We start from the raw sequence: 16,824 nt of genomic DNA, 5'->3' as shown, positions 1-16,824 counted from the left end.
GGAAATGGCAAATACTCAGCACCTTCATACTTCACACTAAATTCAGTCGTCTCATACTTGGATCTTGTCATAGAAAATCCCACTTCAGTGAACCTATGGGCCCTGGCACTTCTAGTGGAAAACCTGGAACTGTAGGCTACATGAGGGTCAAACCCTGCATCTTGATGGAAGAGGGAAGGGGACAGTACAGTTGCAGTGGGGTGGAATGTTTTCTTAGTTGAGGATGGAGTGTCCTACATAGCAGAGCTGGGTCTGCAGCTGCTGTCCAGTCAAGAGCCATGCACCCTGCCGGGACGCTGTCTGCCACAGTTACAGTATATTACATGGGAATGTTACATTGCACTGTACTGTGTCGTTGAATGACCAGACTAGCCCACTTGTCCATGCTGTCCCCATTCTGTCAGGTATAAAGTTACTGTAATGGCTTACATTCATGGGAATTGGCCTATATGGATCGGGGGAAATTAAAATGTTTCTTACAGAAGAAATATGGAAAGCGTATGCATAACCATAGTAGCAATTCAAAATGAACAGTTTGGAGATTGAGAAAATAATTAGACTAAAGGACAAAACAGTCAATCTGACACAAGACTGAATCCAAACACTACAGTGTTGATTTTATGTGCATTTGACATTTACTGTACATTTCCCCACATTTGCTGATAATGAAATTTGAACTACTCTGGACACATTCAGTAACATGATAAAAATATTCATGGGACATTTGGGGTAGGTACAACATAAGACAAAAAAAAAGCCCCCAAAAAAGTGTTTGAGTGAGAGGACTAACTGGTTTCTTTCCCCAGGTGGCCACAAACCTCTCCAAAGTAATCAATGCACTTTTATGACTCAAAGAGTCTTTACCTCTAAGGTGCTTTTTTTCAGCTCTCCTAGCTGCTGTTGAGGAACTAGAGCAAGCAGAGTTGTTGAACACTGCCCTGTATTCCCAGCATCACACAATTACTGTTGTTTACACATTCCAAAAAAGGTCCATTATGAATCAAAATCTGGTCAGATGGGCATCATTTGAAAGCGTGCACTATTGCCAACATGGCTAGCTAAGTTACAAAATGCCTTTTTTGTTGTTGAGTGCTCCAACTCCTTTTATCTTGAATGAGTCCTCTAGGAAGTTTTTCTTGGTAAGCCATTCTCACGATCTTACAGTGTTAGGCTTTCACAAGGAAATTCAGAGAAGCAGATTGTAATTTGTGTGTATAGAATGGTCACGAGTGCATTCGGATGCTTGTTCCACGCCAAATGTCTTCACAATATGACAAACATGCTCATATATATATTTTTTTATTATTATACACAATTATCAACAACTACATAAAACATGTCTAACAAAAACAAAACACAGAGATAAACAAGAAAAAACTAAATACATTAAAATGAAATAAAATATATATATTAAAGTGCAATTGTATTCACTGAAAAAAATGGCATTATAATGATTCAGTAAGATGTCATTCTGTTATTCACTATGGATAATGTCTTAACAAGATGATTCAATTCAATCAAAATTATTTGTCATTTTTGTTTGTGTATAAAGTATTTGGCAACAAGATTTTTTTTTAAATCACTATAATTTCAATGGTCTTGTTATCATTGCAATATTAACATATTATATCCTTCTTGTTAAAAACATGAGTAGTGTTCAAAACAGTAAATACGCGGTAAATACGCGGTAAATACGCGGTAAATACACAGTAAATACACGGTAAATACGTATTCATCAATGTTTCCCCAAAAATCAGAAAACGCAGATATCATCAATAGATGTAGAAACGAGCGCATTCTGTTCAGAACAACCCAGGGTTTGACGCCATGTCATCTTGTAACTGTACATCAAGCTTAGTGATCATAAACGTTGACACTGTATATGACATGAGTTTTATGATATGGAAATGTGAAGTGTACATTTGGACTAACTCGTCGTGTAGGTCATCTGGTGAACTGTGAAGTGGAGACCTTGAACTCTGACTCCATGTATAGCATGTTACTGTACAGCCATCGCGTCCAATTTAAATGCTTATCAGTGTCCCAATCTGCTATTTTGAACCCGTGTACACTCCTTCAAATTAGTGGATTTGGCTATTTCCGACACCCGTTGCTGATAGGTGTATAAAATCGAGCACACAGTCATACAATATTCATAAACAAACACTGGCAGTAGAATGGCCTTATTGAATAGCTCAATGACTTTCAATGTGACACCATCATAGGATGCCACCTTTCCAGTCAGAACGTCAAATTTCAGCCCTGCTAGAGATGCCCCTGTCAACTGTAAGTGCTGTTATTGTGAAGTGGAAAATTCTAGGAGCAACAACGGCTCAACCGCGAAGTGGTAGGCCACACAAGCTCACAGAACAGGACTGCCAAGTGCAGAGGCGCGTAAAAATCTGTCCTCGTTGCAACACTCACTACCGAGTTCCAAACTGACTCTGGAAGCATCGTCAGCACAAAAACTGTTTGTCTGGAGCTTCATGAAATGGATTTCCATAGGAGAGCATCCGCACACAACCCTAAGATCACCATGTGCAATGCCAAACGTTGGCTGGAGTGGTGTAAAGCTCGCTGCCATTGGACTCAGGAGCAGTGGAAACGCTTTCTCTGGAGTGATGAATCACGCTTCACCATCTGGCAGTCCGACGGATGAATCAGGGTTTGGCGGATGCCAGGAGAATGCTACCTGCCCCAATGCATAGTGCCAACTGTAAAGTTTGGTGGAGGAGGAATAATGGTAACGGGGCTGTTTTTCATGTTTTGGGCTAGGCCCCTTAGTTCCAGTGAAGGGAAATCTTAACGCTACAGCATACAATTACATTCTAGACCATTTTGTGCTTCCAACTTTGTGGCAACAGTTTGGGGAAATCCCTTTCCTGTTTCAGCATGACATTGCCCCCTTTCGCAAACGGAGATCCATACAGAAATGGTTTGTCGAGATCGGTGTGAAAGAACTTGACTGGCCTGCACAGCCCTGACCTCAATCCCATCAACCACCTTTGGAACGTCGACTGTGAGCCAGACCTTATTGCCCAACATCAATGGCCGACCGCACTAATGCTCTTGTGGCTGAAAGGAAGCAAGTCCCTGCAGCAATGTTCCAACATCTAGTGGAAATCCTTCCTAGAAGAGTGGAGGCTGTTATAGCAGCAAAAGGGGGCACCAACTCCATATTAATGCCCATGATTTTGGAATGAGATGTTCGAACGAGCAGGTGTCCACATACTTTTGGTCATGCAGTGTATGTTTAGAAGGTCCAATATACCAGATTCTGAACAGGGAGAAGTTCTAGTGGCCACCTTCTTGCCCTGATCACCTCTGATAAGCCCCCCTCCACATCCTCAGAATAGCACCCAGAAAGAGGGTCCACCATAACCCCTTTCTCTTTGCTTTCACCCTTTGACGCAAGCATCCGAATCATCCGGCCCTCCTGTAAAAATAAACAGCGTATAAATAGGGGATACCAAGAAGGATCCGAATACATTTGGATCCGGTTCAGTTCAGGGAGAGGATGGGAGGAGGAGGGTAGTATTCTGCCTCCTTTAGCTGGTTGGCGCGAGGCCCCAATGACTGTGGTCAGGTTTGAAGGGTATGAGCCTGCATTCCAGTGCCTCTCCTGCCGTCACGAACTCACCACAAGGCCCAATGCAGCATTTCAGCTCTTAATGGTGGATTAAGATGTAAAAACCACCCGATTGGTCCACTGGCTGTAGGGACTGGTGTTATCACCTGGCGTTGTCACTAGGCAGAACAGGACAGAAGCCCTGGAGACAAGCTTCATATAGCACCTGGAACAGGCCCAAAAACTAGGCACTAGATGGGTGGTAGTATAACTACATTACATAAGACTTTAAAAAGTTTGTATGATCACGATAATCATAAGTAAGCGTTAATGCACAAGACTGTGCATTGTCAGGGAATAACTACACCTCCAGTGGTGTGAGAAGGCACACGGGCCGAAGGAGTTCACCCTGAAGGAGTTGTAGCTACAATGTCCTGGTCCATCCATGTTCCACGGCTATATTCAAGGAGCTAGCTATTGAACACCAGTCCAGCTAAAAGAGCCCTGCTAGAGACTTGAGGGAGTGCTGCACTGCAGTCCCAGGAATGTGTGGCACAGTGTCAGGGAATTCCTGTCTTTTAACGCTGTCACTTTGAAGCGAACGCATTTGCACCTGTAGCCCGTGTTTACACTTACCAAAACCTGACCAGCTGGACCGGAGGTGGGATGTGTTTACACTTACCAAAACCTGACCAGCTGGACCAGAGGTGGGATGTGTTTACACTTACCAAAACCTGACCGGCTGGACCGGAGGTGGGATGTGTTTACACTTACCAAAACCTGACCAGCTGGACCAGAGGTGGGATGTGTTTACACTTACCAAAACCTGACCGGCTGGACCGGAGGTGGGATGTGTTTACACTTACCAAAACCTGACCGGCTGGACCGGAGGTGGGATGTGTTTACACTTACCAAAACCTGACCGGCTGGACCGGAGGTGGGATGTGTTTACACTTACCAAAACCTGACCGGCTGGACCGGAGGTGGGATGTGTTTACACTTACCAAAACCTGACCGGCTGGACCGGAGGTGGGATGTGTTTACACTTACCAAAACCTGACCGGCTGGACCAGAGGTGGGATGTGTTTACACTTACCAAAACCTGACCGGCTGGACCGGAGGTGGGGATGCTGGACAGTTGGCCGGTCAGCAAGAAGAAATGACATGTTTGAGACTATGGGAACCTTGTTACAATGACAGCTATTTTAAAAAGGTTTCTTGAAATGTTATTTTCTCCTTGAATAATCTGGAGAGAAGGAAGTGTTGTCTCCACACTTTTAGAAAAACCACAACTAGATGCTGCAGATGTTTTTGATAGATTTATTAAAAAGGTACAAAGAGAAACAGGTGTTCTAGACAGAGCATTATTTATTGAAACTTCTTCTAGACAACTTAGCTTTTTACATTTTATTTGTGTCAAGATTTCAGACTTAAAAAAGGAGGTATATTGTGACACACTACATTGGGATGTTTGTGAATGAGTGTGTAGAAAGAGGATAAACTATCCTTTAATGGAAATAGTTTGCAGTTGTTGCCCATGTCCCACCTCTCCCAGCTGTTTCTCCCTAAAGACATGCTTCCTATTACACCTCTCCCAGCTGTTTCTCCCTAAAGACATGCTTCCTATTACACCTCTCCCAGCTGTTTCTCCCTAAAGACATGCTTCCTATTACACCTCTCCCAGCTGTTTCTCCCTAAAGACATGCTTCCTATTACACCTCTCCCAGCTGTTTCTCCCTAAAGACATACTTCCTATTACACCTCTCCCAGCTGTTTCTCCCTAAAGACATACTTCCTATTACACCTCTCCCAGCTGTTTCTCCCTAAAGACATGCTTCCTATTACACCTCTCCCAGCTGTTTCTCCCTAAAGACATACTTCCTATTACACCTCTCCCAGCTGTTTCTCCCTAAAGACATACTTCCTATTACACCTCTCCCAGCTGTTTCTCCCTAAAGACATGCTTCCTATTACACCTCTCCCAGCTGTTTCTCCCTAAAGACATGCTTCCTATTACACCTCTCCCAGCTGTTTCTCCCTAAAGACATACTTCCTATTACACCTCTCCCAGCTGTTTCTCCCTAAAGACATACTTCCTATTACACCTCTCCCAGCTGTTTCTCCCTAAAGACATGCTTCCTATTACACCTCTCCCAGCTGTTTCTCCCTAAAGACATGCTTCCTATTACACCTCTCCCAGCTGTTTCTCCCTAAAGACATACTTCCTATTACACCTCTCCCAGCTGTTTCTTTCTGTCATAGCGAAGCTATATCACAGTATCACTTTAATTTCCCCTGGATCATGAACCAACACTGCTATCTTCTTAGCTAAATTGTTTATAGACAGAGAAAACAAACTTAATCAACTAGCCTATATAACATGAATTGAAAGAAATACTTTGTTTTCAGGCGTTTCCGATGACTTGACCTTTTACTTCACGTTTTTTCTTCAGCCTAAAGAACACAAAGACATTTTTTTTTAAATTAATTATATTTCTACCTGGCAGTTTCCTCCATCTATATTTCTACCTGGCTGGATTTTCCTGGAAAGTTGTGTCCTTAGTCATCCTGTGACACCACTATCCTTGCTCTCGTCAACTGTAACCCCCTGCCATACCTTCTGCTTTGACCATGTTTACGTGGCCTCTGACCTTTGACACCTGTGCTGAAACATCTGTTTGCGGGACAGGATACCGGACATGGGAGGAAAAAAAAAAAACTATTGAATTGATTTATGATGACCCTTTTATGGATTCTTCGAACCGGTGTATGCCCCCTAGGTGTGAAGACCGTGGAGTTGAGGTGGTTCAACTCCTTAAAAAGCCATTGATGACTTCGACTAGATTAACTTTTAGAGATTGACAAAAAGCTGCGTGTACAGATTTCATACATAAAACTCCTACATACCCAAATAAGAATTGAAGGCAGCTAACAGATGCTTATTGGATATCTATGGAGTGGAGTACATCACCAAATCAATGGAATCCAACCATGCTGTAGGAGTGGCTCATCCTCACAGCTCTTATATTCTGCCATTGCACTTTCAAATGTGACCCCCGGTAATCTCAAATGCATGCAATAAAAAGGAGACCAGGTAACAGAGAACAGCTTTATGTGATTACTAAGAGGCTGATTGCATATTGCAGAGCTTATGTGATTACTAAGGGTCTGATTGCATATTGCAGGACAGGTGAGCTCTCGCACAGCTCTGTAAAGTGGCTGGGCTAAACTGAGCTAAAGTTGAGCCATATAGGAACAGATAGGGATCTGTGTGGAGAGAACTCCCAGTTAGGCAGTTACTATAGTGAAGGAGAAACCTAGTCACTGAAAGGCTTGACATTCCACTGGGGATTTAGTGACTCTGGGGAAAATGCTACTAAGGCTAACCTGAGTCCAGCGATTGACTACCACCTCCTCAATCTGGTGTCTGAACAAGAGCTCAAATGCTGGGTTACAAAAGTAGTGATTACAATTGATTAGCTTGCTCACATTGTAGTAAGGCCTAGGAGTCAAGTGTTTGAACTGTAGTGGAGGTAAGTTTCCACCTATCATTTTGTTAACGGATAGTAATAGACCAAAACCTCAGCCGGTTTTCAGTCTCATTACCTACAACCTGCATAAACATGTTTACTACCTTCACCTTTACCCCCCTCTAAAAACAGGTGGAAACTAAGTGAAAACCCGAAATCCTTTGTCCTAAACTGACTATATACCCGTTTTATTATTGCTTTATGACATCAGAGGGAAAGTTTCAAACATGACAATTTATCACCGCTCTTTCCATCTCCTCTGGGCTTTTACAGCGTGCAGTAAAGCAGATCTGGCCTTTTGGAAACGTCCACTCGTCATCACAACGGTCTCCTCTAAACTACCTGTTCCATGCAGTCAATATTCCTACACTGCATGGTAGAATACAATAGAACTGTAATTGTCCATTTGGTCAGAAGACGTTTCCATAAAGACGTTTTTGGAAACACTTTGAATGAAAGGGCAATGCATGCATCTAAGCTAATTACCTACCTATTAGTATGGGCATGTAAAAACAGCAAAATAACCGATGAGAGAAAATAACTAGGGACGCAAAACCTGTTTGATCTGACAGATTAACAACTGAAAGGTTAAGTGCTGAAAAGTTTAATAGCTAATCGTAATATCTTTTAGGTCAAAGCAATGCAGCGATTCACTACATATTTAGTATGCAGTTGTTAATATCAATGTGAAAGCTTGCTGAGGAAGAACACCACCGCAAGTTCATTTAAAGGTACAGTGTTTCATCTAATAGGTTTATGTGCAATATAAACATAGTGCATTACATTAACAACAAAAGCCAAATTCATCATAGTCATGAATATGCACAGCCCTGCGTCAACTCACATTAATATTTCTCAACTAGTAACATTTCACTATCAAACATTCTCCAATTTTAAAACCACCATAAACACACATCAAAATGTAGCAATAGTGGCTGCAGTGTAACATACCTAAAGCGTTAATTTAAAGTAAACTGTTCTTACACCTGGAGAGTGGGGAGAAAAGTCCCAACTGAGATGACTAACACACTGAAAGACACAGGCATATTAAGCCGTGGTGTGACTCGTCAGTTTGGGCCGGAGGAAGGAATGTTGGAGGTTGGAGCTGATGCTTGAGGCGATACCAGCAGGTGAATGTCCATCTTTCACCAAGTCTCTGATCACAGTAGGCCCAGAGGCCCGGAGAGTAGGTTCGACCCAGGAGGAGTGGACAGGAATGCTAAAACAACCAATTTTGTTGGATGGTGACACCGGCTGAAAATACAACAAGCAGGGGATGGTGACAGGTCTATCCCTTACATACTATTGAAGTCACAGACAGTATAACATTATGGGGATGGACATTAAGCTGTTATGGCTGCTGCTCCTTCCAAACAGTGTGCCTCCAGGACACAATCTGACCACATGGGGACTGTCAATGAGATCAGAACGATGACTGGTTTGGTACTGTGACGTCAGTCCATCCAGAGATAGATAGTAAGATAGTTTGAAATACCATGCTCTCTCTTGACTGATGTAGAGATTTGGTTATGGCTCATGAGAATATAAATACCTTATCAGGAACTAAGACTAAATCCATCCACAGTACTTATTGCTTTGTACATAGAAAGGTGACAGTATTTGTGAATGAGTGTGGAGAAGGCATCACCAGGGCCCAGTTATCTATCTAGATTTCACCTATCGGATAGGATTAAATGCATAGAAATAGAATGAATAGAACATAGTAATTATTGACTTGAATTGGGACACCCGTTCTATTCATTTAAATGGTATCCGATTGCCAAAATCCGGCCAGATAACTTTTGAAAAACTGAGCCTAGGGACTCTAGATGAGCTGAAAGGATCGGCCACTTCCCTAATCCGGCATTTGGCAGGCAGACTCAATTCCCAGGAGATTATCTGGATAATCCTGCCCCAGGGGAATTCTGTTCAGTAAACAAAGCCTGACATTAGTTCTGCTGACTACTAGAGACGTTCGACTAACTGCACCTCCCAACAAATTATTTTCTGAACTCTTAGTAGGTACTCAAAGCACTGACTGTTTGTAAAACAACTGGAAGTGACAGATGGTGTTGGTCAGAGGAACTGTAAGGGTTTTGTTCAATGGCTGGATTATTGTCCTTCATTGTTAGTCTAGGATACCGGATTTCAACTACAGAGTATAGATACGCATAGTATAGATCTTAATTTGATCACCCTGTTGCAGGAGAACTTTCCTGCAATGCATGACATTTAAAACTCGTGGACTATTTGGGGTTCAAAAAGGTTTAGTAATTCCACAATGAAATTTCAGACTTGATTTTCCCTTACGAAATATGTATTTACCCCTACAAAAATGTAGGTGAATTATAATCCACTTTTCCTGTTGCAAACTGTCTCAAATTAAGATCCTACATCTGCAATAGACTGCCCTTTGGCCTGGTCTCCTTTGTAAAGCTCAATGGAACATCCGGATGCAATAATAGAATAGAGTAGTAGCCTCTATCTCCAGGAATAGTGTCTGGGCAAAGTGGGCATCACATCATAGCATGCTACCAGATCACACACACAATGTCAAGGGCTGCTGCTAGCCGCAATGAAGATAGGTGCTATTCGGAAAACCCTGTGTCGAACAACGGGCCCCTATTTAGAGAGCTGGGTGATCCCTGATAAGCTAAGCTACCAAGGTGTAAATACCATTTCCATATAGCATATCAAACTTCTAGCCATATTATTTTATTGCCATTGCCGTTCTATCGTCTGCTTTCCTTTGTTGACAGACCGGTATTATTATAATAAAGCGAAGTCAATAATGGTGTGTGTCTTACAGCACTTGGCAACCAGCCGTCTGCTAGCATGGCGGGAATACAAGAGAGAGAAGGGAAAATGTGACAGCTACGGTGGAACTCTTGGGAAGAGTCTAAAATAAACACTCAAAAAAGTTCAGAGGTCACCGTCCTCTGACATCCATCAGAGATGGGTTAGGTAGAGGGTATGGTGAACAGTGAAATTGTAAAAGTGAGTTCTTAAGAATGATCTTCCTTTACCTGGCTTGTGTGTGTGTGTGTGTGTGTGTGGCATCTTTTTATTTTATAGGTGCAATATGCAGAAATCGCTCTGCCATTTCCTGGTTGCTAAAATTCTAATAGTTAGTCTAATTTTAGTTTATGTGACCAAACAAGCAATGTATAGTGTAGAGAATCATTATACCATCTAAACCGCTGTGAAATATCTTATGAAAATACAAAAAAATATGTTCTTTTTGAAGCCGGTGTTTGAAACAGAAAGTAAAATTCACAACAACGAAAGGTAAGAACGGGAAGCATAGAAATAATGCACCTAGAACATATCTACCACTTCTTAGAGTTGAGAATGACACATTTCTATGTGAATTTTGTTGTGTCCCCCAAACAGTTACATATTGCAGCTTTAAGTGTGTGCAGGTCTAGATGTTCCTTGAGGACAATTCCCTCTAGCTCAACCTCTGCATGGACATGTCTCAGTGACCACTAAAGAATGTGGGTGTGTCTCCTAGGACACAGGGAGTACATCACTCTCCTCCTTGTGTTCAGCGTATACCCTTTAATTAGGTTGCGCTGACCTCTGACCTTTTCATTTAGCTTCCACCGCAAAGGGTCACTGAAGGTCAAGGAACCCAAGCAGGAAGTTGGACCGACCTCACCTAGCGGTTTTGTGATGTGGAGACAAGTTCAGGAAGTGAACACGTGAGGTGTGTGTAGTATTATACAAACTAGATCTGACTGACCTCTGGACCAGATAGCAGTGGTAAATGCACTGCCGATATGACTAATGGGTTGGGGTATGGTTTCAGGTCACATAAAGGAGAGATACTTCCTTTCATAAAGAGAGGCATAGTATAGTGTGTAAAAAATATCACGGACCAGGGCTAGCAATAGATACTCAAATCAATGTCTCAATTATAATCCCTTGTATTCTACAGAAAGCTAATGAACAAGGCTAATCAGTTTACTACGCAACAAGAGTTTGATAACAATGGAAGGCTATATTTTAGGAGACTATATGAGTATGATTAAACAGCTAAACTATAACTCAAACACAGAGTGAGAGAGAGAAAGAGAGAAAGAGAGCGAGAAAGAGACAGTGGTTGGAGGAGGTTGTAGTTCCTCATTGGTTATAGATAGCTCTCAAGCATCTGTTTGACTTGACCCCATTTGTCAATGTTTCAGCTTCTTCTACAAAGGCAAGCCATGACCACATAATGGGGCTTGCTTTCAAAACAACCTGCCTCTAAATTGTTTGGAAAGCCATGTCCTCTAGCACAGGCTACACATGAAGGTTGACATGGTGTTAACATTGGTGGAGATCCATAATAGTCAAAGAGCCTAACGGTATCTAAACTAGCTAAGGGGTTATCTGAATTTTGTCTTTGATTGACTTGTATACTTAGGGTTGTTATAGCAAACAACTGCCGCTAAATCAACTGGCTGAACTAGCAAATGTCTTTTTCACTCAGTTATTGGATTTTTCACAAGATGAATTTGACACCCAGGTTGCTCTGACCTCTGCCACAGAAAGTGATAGTGTTTCAATAGCGAGCAGCTAGCTAGCTACATTAGCTACATTCCACCCACACCAGCAGCTGTGTACGGTACTGTGAGGCAGGGCTGCATTCTAACGTTTAAATATAGTAATGGTTAAATACACTAATGGTTTCACTGAGTGTTGGTAAAACATTTTTTTTAATAAATAAAAAAAACAGGAAAAGGGCGAAGGGCTACAACCAGGTCATGACAGATGCAAAGCTAACAGGAAGCCTTGGGTGAGCCAAATGTTTATAGTACATTAATTAGCACCTGTAAGTGGCCCTCTTGTAAATTTACCCTCTTGCATTCTAAACACATTTAGATCTTCCGAAACATGCCTGACCGCTAAAGCCTAAGGAAAAGACAGCTGGGTTGCAGTTGTAGGAAGTGTTTCTGTCTACCAAAAAAAGTGAATATACCCCCACGTGGAATAGTTATTTATTTATTTAACCTTTATTAAACTAGGCAAGTCAGTAAAGAACAAATTATAATTTACAATGACGGCCTACCAAAAGGCACAAGTCCTCCTGCAGGGACAAGGGCTGGGATTAAAAATAAAAATTGGACAAAAACACACATCACGACAAGAGAGAAAACACAGCACTACATAAAGAGAGACCTAGGACAACACAGCACGGTAGCAACACAACATGGAAGCAGCACAAAACATGGTACAAACATTATTGGCACAGACAACAGCACAAAGGTTAAGAAGGTAGAGACAACAATACATCACACAAAGCAGCCACAACTGTCAGTAAGTGTCAGTAACTGTCATTCAATTCAAAGATTGAATAAACAGTGCATTCGGAAAGCATTCAGACCCCTTAACTTGTTCCACATTTGTTACTTTACAGCCTTATTCTAAAATGGATTACATTTTATCCCATCAATCTACACACAATACCCCATAATGACAAAGAAAACAGGTTTTAGAAATGTATTAGGAAAATAATTTACTTACATAAGTATTCAGACCCTTCTCTATGAGACTCAACTTTGCTCAGGTGCATCCTGTTTCCATTGATCATCCTTGAAATGTTTCTACAACTTCATTTGAGTCTACCTATAGTAAACTCAATTGATTGGACATGATTTGGAAAGGCACACACCTGTCTATATAAGGTCCCACAGTTGACAGTGCACTTCAGAGCAAAAACCAAGCCATGATGTAGAAGGAATTGTCCGTAGAGCTCTGAGACAGGATTGTGTCGAGGCAGAGATCTGGGGAATGATACCACCAAGACTTTTCCTAGAGCTGGCCGTCTGGCCAAACTGAGCAATCGGGGGAAAAGGGCCTTGGTTAGGGAGGTGACCAAGAACCTATGGTAACTCTGAACTCCAGAGTTCCTCTATGGAGATGGGAGAAACTTCCAAAAAGGCAACCACCTCTGCAGCACTTCACCAATCAGGCCTTTATGGTAAAATGTCCAGAAGGAAGCCACTCCTCAGTAAGGCACATGACAGCCCATTTGGAGTTTGGACTCTCAGACCATGAGAAACAAGATTCTCTGGTCTGATGAAACCAAGATTGAACTCTTTGGCCTGAATGCCTAGAAGAAACTTGGCACCATCCCTACGGTGAAGCATGGTGGTGGCAGCATCATGCTGTAGAAATGTTTATCAGCAGCATGACTGTGAGACTAGTCAGGATCGAGGGAAAGATGAACGAAGCAAATAACAGAGATCCTTGATGAAAACCTGCACCAGAGCGCTCCGGACCTCAGACTGGGGGCGAAGGTTCACCGTCCAGCAGGAATGGCTTCAGGACATGTCTCTGAATGTCGTTGAGTGGCCCAGCCAAAGCCCAAACTTAAAACTGATCAAAAATCTCTGGAGAGACCTGAAAATAGCTGTTCAGCGACGCTCCCCATCCAACCTGACAGAGCTTGAGAGGATCTGCAGAGAAGAAAGGGAGAAACTCCCCAAATACAGATGTGCGACGCTTGTTGCTTCATACCTAAGAAGACATGAGGCTGTAATCGCTGCCAAAGGTGCTTCAACAAAGTACAGAGTAAAGGGTCTGCATACTTGTGTAAAATGTGATATTTCAGTTATTTGAATTTTTTGCTAACATTTCTAAAAACCTGTTTTTGCTTTGTCATTATGGGGTATTGTGTGTAGATTGATGAGGACAAAAAACAATTTAATCAATTTTAGAATAAGGCTGTAACGTAACAAAATGTGGAAAAAGTCAAGGGGTCTGTATAATTTCCGAATGCACTGTACATGTACAGTACTAGTCAAAAGTTGACACCTACACCAACTTTATTTTTACTATTTTCTACATTGTAGAATAATAGTGAAGACATCAAAACTATGAAATAACACATATGGAATCATGTAGTAACCAGAAAAGTGTTAAAAATATATAATTATTGGCATTCTCTCAACCAGCTTCACCTAGAATGCTTTTCCAACAGTCTAGAAGGAGTTCCCACATATGCTTGCCTAGTTGTTGGCTGCTTTTCCTTCACTCTGCGGTCCAACTCATCCCAAACCATCTCAATTGGGGGTGAGATCGGGTGATTGTGGAGGCCAGGTCATCTGATGCAGCACTCCATCACTCTCCTCATTGGTCAAATAGCCCTTACACAGCCTGGAAGTGTGTTGGGTTATTGTCCTGTTGAAAAACAAATGAAAGTCCCACTATGCACAAACCAGATGGGACGGCGTATTGCTGCAGAATGCTGTGGTAGCCTTGCTGGTTATGTGTGTCTTGAATTCTAAATAAATCAGAGACAGGGTCACCTGCAAAGCAACCCCCACACCATCGAACCTCCTCCTCCATGCTTCACGGTGGGAACCAGACATGCAGAGATCATCCGTTCACCTACTCTACGTCTCACAGAGAGCAGAGGTAACGCTGGGTCTTCCTTTCCTGTGGCGGTCCTTATGAGAGCCAGTTTCATCATAGCGCTTGATGGTTTTTGTGACTGCACTTGAAGAAACTTTCAAAGTTCTTGAAATGTTCCGTATTGACTGACCTTCATGTCTTAAAGTAATGGACTATAATTTATTTGCTTATTTGAGCGGTTCTTGCCATAATATGGACTTGGTCTTTTACCAAATAGGGCTATATCTATATACCACCCCTACCTTGTCACAACACAACTAATTGACTCAAAGGCATTAAGAAGAAATTCCACAAATTAACAAGGCACACCTGTTAATTGAAATGCATTCCAGGTGACTACCTCATGGAGGTGGTTGAGAGAATGCCAAGAGTGTGCAAAGCTGTCATCAAGGCAAAGGGTGGCTACTTTGAAGAATCTCAAATATAAAATACATTTTGATTTGTTGAACACTTTTCTGGTTACTACATGATTCCATATGTGTTATTTCATAGTTTTGATGTCTTCACTATTATTCTACAATGTAGAAAATAGCAAAAATAAAGAAAAATCCTTGAATGAGTAGGTGTGTCTGGTCCTGTATATGTCAATAGATCCACTGTTACAATCCGGCCTGGATCAGCACCACAAATAGAGGCAAACAAACAAGGTGTGAGGACTTAGAGAAATCAACCATCTGTGATGGATGCAGCACAGCAACGTCAAGCACTGGAGGCTGCTGAGGGGAGGACGGCTCAAAAATAATGGCTGGAATGGAGTCAATGGAATGGTATCGAACACGTGGTTTCCATGTGGTTTATACCATTCCAATGACTTCATTCCAGCCATTACTTTGAGTCATCCTCCCCTCAGCAGCCAGTGACTTCAACGTAGGAGGGGACCCAGGCCAGTGTGTGTGTGTGTGTGAGAGAGTGTTTGCGGAGCCCAGCCAGCATAGGGCATGTCTGAAGGCCTTTAACTCATTATCTGAGCATCAAAGGGAACCTTGACTCTGCATCTCTCAACACACTGGCTGAGTAGAAACACAGAGACAGGGAGGCAATTCAAGACCTTCTGTGTTGCGCTGGTTTAAATAAGTAGGGCACAAGGGATTAAAGAAGGGGTGCACGAAATGTTGAGGGTAATGGCTTTACAAAATGAGATGTGGGGTGTCATTTGACAGTGTTGTGTGATAAACAATGACTATGAAGATGCTCATTATGTGGTCTTTCAGTCAGTAATGGAATTTAGGGATTACAAGTTGACATCAGGTCAGGAATTCATGTTAAACCAGATGCATGCATTTCATGATCAAAGAAATGTGTTTTGACAGAACATTAGCAAACAGTAACATCCAGAGGCTGTATATAACAGTATCACATTAAAAAAAGCTAGATGCCAGAGACGCCATTTTGTCATAGGGCTTTTGGGACCCTCAGACAGTTAAGTACCATCAACACTGAAACCTGACTCCACGCTCTCCACCTTCAAACTTCGGTCACAGGCAGCAGTCAACCACCAACACAAACTTGTGTGTTTTAATCTCATTCAAACACAATAAGTGTTTCATTTCATGGCTATATACTGTAATAACTAGATCAATGTCAGGGTAGAGGACTACTCGTGCTATGTGAGCCACATAATACGACCTAATACTAATCTAACATTAGAAATATCAGTCTGCAGATACATGCAGCTGTTGTCATATTACACAACCTGAGCTGGTCTATTGTTGAATGATTCTCAGTGTGGAGCCCTGCACAATGTCTAACTCAGTTGGTGAGCCAGGGCAGAGAGCACACTGCTTATGTAATGGTTTGGGGAATCAAGCTTGTCTGATGAGTAGCTGCCTGAGGCCTGAAGAATTGTGTTAGCTCCCCAAGCGAATGCTTAGGCTTTTAGCTTAGTGGGCTAACATTGTTGTGTTGCGCAGGACACAAGAGGCAGATTTGGAATCAGCTGACACCAGGTGTTTCTGTCCAGTGTGTGTGTGTGTGCGTGTGTGTAAGGGGCCTTTCCAGCCTGCCTTTCCACTAGTCCATCCCTGTGATAAAACATCAAGCCAGTCAGGTGACATGACAGAGCCCTGTCATCTCCATCACCACATCAAAACACACATGCAGGAAACGCCACCCAGCAGCACCCAGCCACTGTTATTACTGAGCGCAGGCCCCCTCCTACACTGCCATAGAGCCATTGGGACGTCCAAAATGGTGGTCTCAAACCCCAAAATGGAGGTCTGGTTTCTTTTTTATTACTGGGGACAGCATTGCCACTACATAAACAAGAACAATATTTATTTTGGAGCCGATGAATGACAAATAGACCTGTTCATAAGCACATGAGAT

At 42.3% G+C, this 16,824-nt stretch overlaps 1 protein-coding gene across 2 annotated transcripts in view; it reads right to left on the bottom strand.

The window, feature by feature from the left end:
• Positions 1-4,868: 4,868 nt before the first annotated feature.
• The window catches only part of LOC110534534 (mucin-5AC), a 31,029-nt gene continuing 19,073 nt past the window's right edge, over positions 4,869-16,824 (bottom strand). The window contains exons 10-11 of one of the 2 annotated variants that reach the window (XR_005034209.1): positions 5,158-6,022; positions 4,869-5,114 (exon numbers count right to left, since the gene is read on the bottom strand). The gene's annotated coding sequence lies outside the window, so the exon portion shown is untranslated. Of the gene's footprint in view, positions 6,023-16,824 lie in introns of both variants that reach the window. The other variant, XM_036933655.1, reaches the window with a different exon arrangement.

The sequence above is a fragment of the Oncorhynchus mykiss genome, chromosome 10 (assembly GCF_013265735.2).
Source record: "Oncorhynchus mykiss isolate Arlee chromosome 10, USDA_OmykA_1.1, whole genome shotgun sequence".
In the NCBI taxonomy this organism is placed as follows: Eukaryota; Metazoa; Chordata; class Actinopteri; order Salmoniformes; family Salmonidae; genus Oncorhynchus; species Oncorhynchus mykiss.
The sequence above is the reverse complement of the archived record's forward strand: the minus strand, read 5'-3'. Positions and strand labels throughout refer to the sequence as shown.